General features: G+C 43.9%; 1 protein-coding gene across 1 annotated transcript in view; it reads right to left on the bottom strand.

Moving 5' to 3' along the window:
* The window catches only part of LOC311263245 (uncharacterized protein), a gene marked incomplete at its 5' end in the record, with an annotated part of 45,887 nt that overhangs the window by 18,793 nt on the left and 14,505 nt on the right, over positions 1 to 12,589 (bottom strand). The window lies entirely within an intron of this gene.

The raw sequence follows: 12,589 nt of genomic DNA, 5'->3' as shown, positions 1-12,589 counted from the left end.
AGCCTGTCTGTTGTTCATGTTTAAAGTGCATCTTACCTCCCAGCAGCAGTTTGAACTGATTTCATCTGTTACACTAAATGTATTAGAGAATATAACACACTGACAGTAAACATGTCACATTTTACAAATACAGTAAACAGTAACTGATACAGGCTACTGCTCTGGAGGGAGAAGAAAGTGGAGAAAGTCACCAGACTCCCTTCAAAAAACACTCAATTCTGAGACTTGCTGTGTCAGGAGAAACTGTATGAACTATGTGAAATGCTCTACAACACATTCTGAACTATTTGGGCCGACTTGTTCATTCGGCAAATGTCACACATGAAGATGTTTCTTTGTGTAATCAATACATTTCTTCCAGTGATGTCTGTATGTTTGTATATAGAGCAGGAAGTGAGATCAGATCTCAAGTGTTCACAAGACGAATGTCAAGACACGTTTAAGGTCAGGTGTGAACTGACGGGCCTGAAGCTGTTCACTAATGATCGGATCACTGAGGACAGAGGGTAAAACCAACCAGTCTGTCTCTCAGGACGCACCTGTCTGTCTGCGTCCTAACGTTGGTCAGGGTTAGTTCATCTAGAGACCAACAAAGCTCAGACTATAACTCGACCCCTGGGTCTGCCCACTGAACTGTCCATGACAGGTAATGGATTACTCATAAAAAGGTACGTATCACGTTACGTACCTTGTAATATCCCTTCCACAAATATTTATTGAAGTATTTGCAAAAGGCTCCTTTTATAAACTCGGGCCTCTTTAAACTTGCTCTGCACGCCCTGCTCATGAGCAGAGGAAGTCATGTGACGGAGGAGGACAGCGTGGGACCACCACAGTTTAACACCAGAGGCAGCTGCTCACTTGCTGTTTCCTGTCAACAGTCAACCTCATGTACATATATAACATGACCACCATCATTCACTGACCTTATTGTAACCATGACGACAAAGCTCTTCTAAACTTAACAGAGTCATGTGAACCCAAAACCCAGAATGATCTCTGAGCTTCACCAGGTTGTCCTCGTGGTGTCACGTCAGGAGGCAGTTTGATTTCTGCAGCGGTCGTGGTCTGTAATGTCGTCTTGCTGAGCTTGTTTGTCAAAGCACTTTGTAAAGGTGATATATAAGTAAAGTTGATCGTATTCTTATTATTAAAGAAAGAATCACAGTGTTTGGACTGAAGTTGATTTCTTTTTGTCACATTAAAGCTGAGCAGACTCTCGGCTCAGGATGAAAATCTGTTCAAATACTTCTGAAATAATACTTGTGTCAAACTAATGAAGACACAAACAGTCTGATAACACGAGTCTTTACAGGAGAAAACACACAAATCACACATGAAGAAGTGACATTAAAAACACACATTTACCTTTTTGTTGAGGCAGAAATCATCTGAGTCACACCGAGACAGGAAGTGAAAGTAAGAGACAGAGACACTGACACAGGAGGGCGAGACATGAAAACAAATGTCCTCCTGATGTCTTCATGTGAAAAACACTAGAATGAAGCTCATGAACAACAGGTCCAGGGTTTGTTTCAGTGTGAGTCTTTACTCAGGATTCAGCTCCTGACACACAACGATGACTCAATCTTTGGTTTTACAAGTTTTCATATCCATAAAAATCTACTTACAAAACTTTGATTATTCTTATTTTAAGGCTTCTCAACCTTTGCCTACAAGTTCAAAGAAACATTTAAGACCTTCAAACCTTCTCAGAGTAAAATTCATATTTTTACTTTAACATTTATTTTAACATTTGTTTGTATTTGGCTCAACACACTGTTCCCTGATATTGTACCTTAACACAGAGGCTATATGTCCCTCTGACTGCTTGGAAACATATACTTACCTTTTTGTCCCTCAGAGGTACTCATAGTTACCTTGAGGTCACATAATCAGACTTGTGCAGGTACATCATTGTAGATTTGGAAAGAAATGGACTGCACTCCTGACAGTGTATCTATCAATCTAAAATACTCTTTATGTCTTATTATTGTGTTGTTTCTTATATTCTTGTATTTTGAATTCACCGTGGAAAGCAAAGGAAGAATATCAGCTACACCACAGTCTGTCAGCGCCGCCCTCAGGCCAGAGCAGGTACTGCTGTGGTACCACAATCATTGAGCTGGTGACCACAACATCACCAGACTCCCTTAACACATGTTGTTATTTTAAGAGCTGTTTCATGAGAAGAAACGACTACAACAAAATCTAAATCATTGTCTCCTTCTTGTAAATTCAGCATTAAATGAAAACAGTAAGTTGTTTGCTTCCTTGTAAAAAGTGTCAGTTTGTGGCAGCATGGCTGTACCAGCCTGTCTGCTTCTGTGTCTAAAGTGCTAAAGTCTTACCTGCCAACATTTAGCAGCTGTTTGAACACACTGTTTACACTGACAGTCAGTCAGGTCAGGTGTGAATCAGTAGCCCTTTTCACACAGAGTCGCCGCATTATCTCCGCCGTTGTTCACACAGAGCCAAGCAGCTCCGGCGTAAAGACGAACCAGTGTGTAAGCAGTGCGACTCTTCTCTGTTCTGGTGTTGGTTCTGGCCCCTCAGTGGTGGAACGAACTCCCGACCAACGTCAGGACAGCAGAGTCACTCGCCACCTTCCGCAAAAGACTCAAGACTCACTTGTTCAGACTTCACCTTGACCCTGCATAGCATGACTCCTGACCGTCGCAGTGTTTTTCTTCACCGCGACAAACACTTGGTGAGTTATAGTTTTTTTTTGCCAGGGACAGACACTGTTTTTTGGGCAGAAATGTGAAGAGTCGGTCGGACAGACAGACAGGAGGACAGACACTTCTCCACGTATAACTGCGGCATTTTTTTCCTCATATAAGTTGCCAAAGACACGACCAGTTACTGCGTTACTGTTGTTTGGTCATGTAACGTTGCTTTGAGGGACATTAATCTTTACTTTGAGTGAAGGACTTGTAGGCTATAGTTACCAGACAGTGAACACCATCAGACCGACACGCCCCCGCTACACGCCGCCGGCTTATCTGTTCACACTGGTTTTGGACTGCGCCTCTGATACTACCTCGATACTACCTCTGATACTACCTCTGATACTACCTCGATACTACCTCTGACACTACCTCTGATACTACCTCTGATACTACCTCGATACTACCTCTGATACTACCTCTGACTCTACCTCTGATACTACCTCTGATACTACCTCGATACTACCTCTGATACTACCTCTGACTCTACCTCTGACTCTACCTCTGATACTACCTCTGATACTACCTCGATACTACCTCTGATACTACCTCTGACTCTACCTCTGACTCTACCTCTGATACTACCTCTGACTCTACCTCTGATACTACCTCTGATACTACCTCGATACTACCTCTGATACTACCTCTGACTCTACCTCTGACTCTACCTCTGATACTACCTCTGACTCTACCTCTGACTCTACCTCTGATACTACCTCTGGCAGTACCTCCAGAGGCGCATCAGAGGCGCAGCGAAATTTCACCCCTTGCTGCATCTGAGACTTTCACACAGAGGAGGATGCTGAGAATTACCGCAGGATCCCCGCACTCAAACGGCAGTGTTAATGGGGCTAGTCAGTTACTTTGAGGCTGTCTGTAGCTTCATGGACCCAAAAACAGACTCAGACACAATAAGGTGGAGGATGGTGCAGGGTTATTCATAGAAACTGGAGGATGTGATGCAGACATCAGGTATGGGGCAAAAAAAAAAAAAGTATAAATCATTGTCATTTTGTATTGATACTGATGCACTTTAGAAATTCTGTAACACTATTTGGCAGCAGATTGAGTCATTTTTCCAAATGCAAACAGAGGTATTTAATGTTCCAGCAGGTTCTCTGGTAGAACACTGAGGATGGTTAAATACAGATGTTGGGACCCACAGATTAAGTCATTCATTGTGGATTTCAAAATGGACTCTGAACTGAACTCAGTGTCCCAGAATTCCCCAGTCTTCACACCTAGGTGCAAAATTCAGCTTTGAGCTACTATTGGTCAGGGTGACAGACCCCCCTCTGATCAGATAGTCAAAACTCCAGCGCCTTCCTTTGTTCTCTCTCTTCTCCTCAAGCCTCCGTTCTCCTCAAGCCTCCCTTATCCTCAAGGGCTCCTCTCCATCTCCCCCCACGGGGCTGCCTGCCCTCAAGATCTCTTCTTCTGGGCCTAACAGCTGCGGAGAGCTGCAACCTGCATTTGCAGCAGGCCCAAAGAACTTCTCCTCACTGCAGCGACACAAGGTCCTGCCAGTATTCCTGATCAGTTAGCACCAGCAGCTGCGACGCAAAGCTTGCCAGCTAACTTCACAATCTGAGGAACACCAAGCAGGTTAGCACTGAGCTGCTATCCCTGCAAAGGAAAGGAGCGAACCATTTCTTCCTCTGCTGACTTTCATCAGTCCTTGCACAGCAAGAACAGCATTCAACATTGGAATCCCAACGTTCGCCTGCAACCACCAGCACCTTTTCTTCAAAGACTGGTAACGTTGAACTGGGCTTAGACAGCATAGCATAGCACAGCTAAGCACAGGACTTTAAACTCTGGTTGATGTGATGCATATGTGTTCAATTTATGTGTGTCCACTGCTTGAGTGTTATTGTGATCTCAGGTCAGGTTATTGGTGGTTTGCTTTCCTAGGTGGCTATTTCAACGTTAGTCGAATGATGCTTCACACAGACTCAGAGTCTTTGCATGCAACTGACCATCTTCTATAACCTGGCATCACATCACACACACACACACACACACACACACACACACACACAGACACGCACACACACACACACACGCCACAGTTTTGGCCCAAAATCCACCCTCCCCACCTTCCAGAATTTCTCACTCTGCATCGATGGCCACTCTGTCACTCCCTCCCCGCTGGTCAGAAACCTTGGCATCTACATGGACCCCACACTCTCCTTCAAGTCACACATAAACCATGCCACCAAGACATCCTTCTTCCACCTCCGGAACATAGCACGCCTCCGACCCACCCTCTCCTTCCCGGCCGCTGAAACACTAATTCATGCATTCATCACCTCCAGACTCGACTACTGCAATAGCATCCTGTATGGTCTCCCCTCCTCTATTCTTCAAAAGCTGCAATATGTTCAAAACTCCGCTGCCCGACTGCTCACCCGCTCCCACTCCAGAGATCACATCACACCTATCCTCCATCAACTTCACTGGCTTCCCGTAAAACAACGCATACATTTCAAGATCCTCCTCATCACCTACAAAGCCCTAAACAATCTTGCCCCTTCATACCTGACAGACCTCCTCCATCGTCACATTCCCCCTCGACGACTACGCTCTGCTGATACTAACACCCTCACCCCCATCACCAGGACCAAATACCGCACCATAGGAGACAGAGCCTTCGCCATTGCTGCCCCTACCCTCTGGAATTCCCTCCCCCTGGCCATCCGTAACTCTGATTCACTGCCATCTTTCAAAAGTCATCTCAAAACCCATCTCTTCAACATCACTTACAAGACCTGACAAAATCATTTTCCACCATCATTCTTCTTATTTTTACTGTCTACTCTTTTTATTTTTATTATATATTTTTTGTATTGCTCTCTACCTTTGTTTGAGTCCCTGTATGTGTATGTATGTATTGTCTGTTTGTTTGTCTTTGGGTACCCTGAAAAGTGTATATAAAACCTATGTATTATTATTATTATTATTATTATTATTATTATTATTACAGTGTAAGGCTTGTACCCAGTGGTGTACATTTCCTCAAGTACTGTACTTTTTTTTTTTTTTTTAATATTCTTTTTATTTTCATTTTTCATTTAAAGGAAAACAGACATAACAATAACAACAACAGTAACAACACCCCGGCTCAGACACGTAAAATTAAATTAGAAAAGAAAAATACCTGTGACTTTAGCAAGCACACATACACATAGATGAGTGCATAAACAAATATACAGTAAGGCTACCAGTTATTTGTCATCTGTCCTGGTCTCATCCAGGTAGGCAAGGAAGGGGCCCCAAATAGCCAAACATTTTCCAATTGAATTAGTCCTTGTGAACCTGAGTCTTTCCATTTGTATGGTTGAGGCCATGTCAGCCAACCACCTCTGAAAGCAAGGGGGAGACGTCGACTTCCACTCCAGTAGGATTAGCCTTTTTGCAATAATCATCCCCAGCATCAGACTGCTGCATTGCTGCAGGTAGGCTTGCTGTAGTCTGTGAGCAGCCAAAGATTGCAAGTTCAGCCTCCGGTTGGAAGGGTCTCTTATAGGCCTTGGAGAACCAGTCAAATATTTTGTCCCAGAGTCCAGTCAGCAAGGGACAGAGCCAGAAGGTGTGAGACAGTGTGCCCTCCGACACCCTACACCTGTCGCACAGTGGTGAGACAGAAGGAGCGATCTTATGCAGTTTGAGTTTGCAGTAATGAAGACGGTGAACAACTTTGAATTGAATCAGCTGATGTCTGCTGTTAACCGAGCAAGATTGTATCATAGCTAAACATTTCTCCCATGTTTCTGCAGACAGCTCAATGCCTAGCTCTCCCTCCCAAGCCGCCCTCACCCTGTCCGTGGCAGCCCCGTTACAATCATCAAACAAACGCACAAATCTGGAAATGAGATGCCCGGAGTCAGGGGGGCTCCTTAAGATGTCGAAAAACACATGCTCCTTAGGGAGAGTTTTGAAATCAGGGATTTTGGATCGAACATAGTCTCTGATTTGCAGGTAACGAAAATGGTGCGAGTGTGGTAACTCAAATTTTGCCCGCAATTTATCAAAAGAAGCGAAGTGTCCATCCACGTACAAATGCTTTATGGAAGTAAGGCCCCTCTCCCTCCAGGCATGGAAAACTCTGTCTGATGTTGAAGGCATAAAGGAGTGGTTGAAGCAGATAGGTGTATGTACAGATGTCGTTGGCAGACCCAAGGCTTTTCTCACCTGGTTTAAAATTCTAACAGCGTTTTTAACAACAAAACTTTGACTCCTCAAAATGGCTAGCTTCTCTATTTTGCAGAACATCAAGGCAGATAAAGATGATCTGACTACCGAGTTGGCCTCCATATTCAACTAGGAGGGGGCCCCAGGGGCCAAACTGCCTGGAGATTCCAGTTGCCAGAACATCAATGCCCTAATGTTAGCAGCCCAGTAATAATGTCTAAATATAGGCAGACCCAGCCCTCCCTCTGATTTGGCCTTTTGTAAATGGGCTTTTGAGATCCTGTGGTTCTTATAATTCCAAATGTATGACAAAATTATGGAGTCTAGTTCTTTAAAAAAAGCTGATGTGAGGAAAATAGGAAGGTTCTGACAAAGGTAAAGGAACCTGGGAAGGGAGACCATTTTAATCAAGTTAATACGGCCGATCATAGACAGGGGCAAGATCTTCCAAGCCTCTATACTTCCCTTAAGCTTAGCCACAAACTCTGAGAAATGTAATTTGAATAGGAGTCTGGGTTCCCTGGGTATTGTCAGGCCAAGATATGTAAAGTGATCTTTAGCCAACCTAAAAGGGATGTCTTCTAGGAAACCGGGCGTGTAGGTGTTGGAAAGGGGCTAAATTCGCTCTTTGCCCAGTTAATTGTATACCCAGACAGCTTTCCGAAAGAGGTAATCAGTTCTAGCAGAAGGGGAACAGATTTTTCTGGCTTTTTTAGGCCTAATATGACATCGTCTGCGTACAGACTAATGAGCATTTCGGTACCTCCCACCTCCAGACCCACAATTCCCAGATGGGCTCTTATTGCTAAGGCGAGGGGCTCCAGCGCGACAGCAAAGAGGGCAGGCGAGAGAGGGCAGCCCTGCTGTACCGAGCGACGCAAAGGAAATGGTGTCGATCTATCACCATTAGTTAAAATGGAGCACATTGGGTTAGCATATATCAGTCTCACCCAAGACACAAAAGAGTCACCGAACCCAAATCTGCGCAGGGATTCCAACATATATGGCCACTCGACCTGATTGAAAGCCTTGTGTGTGTCTAGAGACAAAATTGCTGCCCCACTGGTTTCCATGTGATCAACATACATAATATTAAGAAGGCGTCTGACGTTGGAAAAGGAAAATCTACCGGGGATGAACCCTGTCTGGTCAGGATGAATTATGGACGACAAATACCTATTTAACCGACAAGCTAATATTTTGGTTATTATCTTCCTGTCAAAATTCTGGAGTGCAATAGGTCTGTAGCTGCCTGGGTCTGTTTCCTCCCTGCCCTTCTTCAGAATGAGGGAGATATTGGCCTCATAAAGCGTTTTTGGTAAGATTTTGTCTCTCTTAGAACTCACCATCATCCTGAGCAAAAGTGGAGCAAGAATGCCACTGAACTTCTTATAAAATTCGCAGCCGAAGCCGTCAGGCCCGGACGCTTTGCCTGATGGGAAGGACTTAATGGCAGAGACTATTTCTTCCAGTGTAAAATCGGAGTCTAGGTCTTCCTTGGCCGCATCACTAATTTTAGGTGTTTCAAGAGAGTCAAAAAAGTTGGCCAGGTCAGAGTGGGTGGCATCACATTTAGAAGAGTACAGCTTACTGTAAAATTCTTTGAAACAATCATTTATCTCTTTAGGGTCGGTCAACAGGGTGCCCGCCTCAGATTTGATATTGTGAATCGTCCTGGAAGCCTGCACACCTCTCAGCTGCCGCAACAAGAGCCCCACGGGCTTTTCCCCCAGTTCAAAATGTTTTTGCCTCAGTTTCAGAAGAAGGCTGTTGGTTTGTCCTCCTAGAATGCAGTTATACTCATATTTGAGCTTAACTATCTTATTGTAGTCTTCAGAAGACATTGAGGTTCGATATGTCGCTTCATAGGTGGGAAGAGTATTCCTGATTTCTAACAAACGCTTCTCTCTCTCTTTTTTAATGGCAGATTCATAGGAAATTATGTCTCCACGAATAACGGCCTTTAGAGTTTCCCAAAGAGTAGAATCCGACTCCTCACCGTTGTCATTGATTTCTATAAAGGTTTTTAGTTTGGTAGTAATAGCTTCCACAAAGTTACCATCGGAGAGCAGCAAAGGGTTAAAGCGCCAGGAGTAGTTTTGTTTAGGGAGAGAGAGGTTTAAGGACATCGACAGGGGACTGTGATCCGAAATTAGTATATTGTGGTATTTAGTATTAGTGACAGAAGGAATTAGACGTGAGTCAATCAAGAAATAGTCTATCCTGCTGTAAGATTTTTGGACATGTGAATAAAATGAGTAGTCCCTGTCCGTAGGATGCTGAATCCTCCAAATATCCACTGCATTCCTAAACTTAATCAAATTATTCAGGACCTGCACTGACGTAATGTTTGGAGGTGGACGTGACGACATTCTGTCCAAATAAGGATCTAAATAACAATTCAGATCACCTCCAATTATTATATTAGAGTTGGTGGCATCTGGCAACAAATCAAAAACTTTTTTGAAAAAATTAGGATCGTATACATTCGGACCGTAGATATTCAAAAATATTAATGGAAATGAATTAATAGTCCCAGAAACCATAATGTACCTGCCGTTGGGATCTGTATTGAGGGAGGTAAGTTGAAACGGAATATTTTTCTTGAAAAGAATGGCCACCCCACGAGCGTGAGAGGTAAACGACGACAGATAAACCTGAGATATCCAGCTGCACCACAATCTACGTTGCTCAGTTGCTCTTATATGAGTCTCTTGCAGGAAAATTACATCTGCAGATAAAGATTTAAGATGTCGGAAAACCTTGTCCCTCTTAGTAACATGACCCAGCCCCTTAACATTCCACGAAACCACCGTGACATCCCTGCCTCCTACTGCTACTCTATCTTGGGCCCCCTGCATACATGAGTAATGAAAGGGATGACATAAACGAGCAAAAGCATATTAACCATTGTAACTTGACTGGCTGAATTAGAGAAAAATCACACAGAAAAACAACTAACACTGACATGTCTGAGCCATATACAAAAACATATCCCCCCCACCCCCACCCCGCCTCGTGCCTACCTGAACCTGGCACGTAGCATCCTACCTTCATCCTAACGGGAGCTGCTGGCGAGTACAGTAGGCACTACTAACTGTGTTACCGCCATCTCCCCTCTCCGCAACATTATATAAACAAACAACTGTATAATACCGCAATAATTAAGTTATTAGAACAAGGAATATGACTTAAACTAGCACCCCAGAGTGAGAGAACATGACATCACTTTAAATGGGCCTTCGTAATGGCAGATACATGTAAACAATGTACATAGAGAAGTCCCAGTGTTGTGAGCGGTCAAACAGCCGCTTTGAAGAAACAGTTGCCTCACCCCGGTGCGGTCATGAGTTGAGTGAAAGATGTTAATGTGGGCTCACTCCCCCTGGCCTGGGTTATTCCTTCCCTGGGACCGCGCTGCCTCGTCCAGGTCCGCGAAGATCGTGGGCGCCTCACCATCCCGGGAGTAAACGAAGAGCTTGGCCAGGTACCGCAGGGTGTGTTTCACACCTCCGTCACGCAGAGCCTGCATCACATCTCGGAAGGCGCGACGCTGGGTCATCACCTCGCTGGTATAATCCGGAAAGATCAGCACCTTACATCCTTTATACTCCAGTGGCTGCTGTCTGCCACGGCGGAGGATTAGTTCTTTATCCTGAAAGTGATGGATACGTGCCAGGATGGTGCGCGGTTTAGCTCCGGTGGCCGGCTTCGGTTGAAGGGAGCGGTGCGCCCGGTCAACTTTAACTGGGTGCAGGAAGTGATCAGCGCCAAGCAGCTTGGGAATTAACCTGGAGACGAACTCGGTGGGTTTACCCTCTCCTTCGCCCTCTTGTATCCCCACGATTTTGATGTTATGTCTCCGGGAGCGGGCCTCCAGATCCTGCACTTTAGCGTGAAGCTGAGTGTTACACTTCGCCAGCTCAGAGTGTCTGGCCTCAAGTGTTAGCATGCGTGCATCAAGCTCAGTAACAGCCTCCTCCTGACTAGCCACACGAGCTTGTAGCTCCGACTGTGAGGCTACGAGTGCATGGAACTTGGTCTCGAAAGCATCGAAACGCTCGTTAATGCAGCGCAGGACCGATTCGGACATCTCCCTACACATAGCATAAATCTTGTCTGGTGGTGCGTCCGGCTGGATGGGGGAGTCTTTGCCGGTCTCGATGTTAGCACTAGCACTAGCACTAGCTCTCGTTGCGGCGGTTTGTCCCTCCATGGTTTTAGGTCTGCTGGGAATGCTCGGTTTCGGCATGCTGCATTTTCAGCTCAATAAAGTTCTTAAGGAAACATATATATTCACTTTCACAGCTTGTAAGCAAAAAGATGCGGTATTAAAATAGTTTTTCAAAGTAGCGGAAAGGAGCACATGCGAAACACGTCTACATCCTCCACATGCGCACTAGCGCCCCCCAAGTACTGTACTTAATTACACATTTGACATACTTGTACTTTAATGAAGTATTTCCATTTAATGCAGCTTTACATTTCTCCTCCACCACATTTATCTGACAGCTTTAGTTACAAGTTATTTCACAGATTTTGTTTTTCATATCCTTCCTGTCCAGTGAAAACCGTGTATCTCCAAATGATGGTTTTTAATATGCATGTTTGTGATAAACTGAAGGATGATGAAGAAAATTCTCCTTATTCAGCTAAATAAACCCTCTTGGATTAAAATGCATCGTCACATAGATGAAAACATATGTGGTTCTCACAGGACAGCGAGGCTACAAACATATGATGATCCGCTGTAGATGAAACCAGCCAACAGGATATAAAGGAGTTAAAATGAGCTCCACCTGAAACATCTACAGCAGTAAAATGACACAAACACATTAATGCAGCAGGAATATTAATCCACAAACATCAGACTGTAGCGTCCTCAACACATATATTAAATATTATTAAGCACTCATTAGAAGGAGAACCACCTCCATTTATTGATTAATGAATACATATTTTCTTATCTGTAGCTAAGGATTATATAACAGTGGAGCACATCTAAAATAATAACTGATAATAGAAGTCAAATCATGAGTAAATCATACTGGGGTTAACATCAAATACATTCATGTGATACTGACATTGTATCATTGTGTTAAAAGTTACAACCAAAACTCATCAGAAAGCAAAGTGGAATCCTGTAAATCAGCAGATTTTAAAGCTGAGGTTCATGGATATCAAAATGATTAGATGATCTGAACCGATATACACATATTTACAGTAATAACTCAAATAAGACAAAGGAGAAACTTCAATGATGAACGACAAATCAACTAAATAAAAGCTGTCTGAACAAAGATCAAAAGTATGATGATCTATATGCATGTGTGTATGGAGCCTGATTTTATTGTATATACAGGCTGATTGTTGTGAGAAAACAATCAGATCACAAAGTTCAGAAAACTGAAATCTTGGTAGACAGCATTTTGCATCAGCTGCATCTGCGCAATATCATAGCCCATGATTTCCGAAAATATACTATGTCAACTCGTGATATCAGCACAAGAACTGTTGAGGAATATTTAGACAATTGTTTTTGTCATGCTATAATAATTGACAGATGCTATCATTTCAATCTGTGCGTGTCCTCGCAGACTGAACACAGGAGCTCAACTTCGTGGCTGAGACACGAACTAGGGGATGCTGCCATTGCGGGCGGGTGC

Source organism: Pagrus pagrus (genome assembly GCF_965226575.1).
Source record: "Pagrus pagrus genome assembly, chromosome: 10".
NCBI lineage: Eukaryota > Metazoa > Chordata > Actinopteri > Spariformes > Sparidae > Pagrus > Pagrus pagrus.
This window is presented reverse-complemented; position numbering and strand designations above follow the sequence as displayed.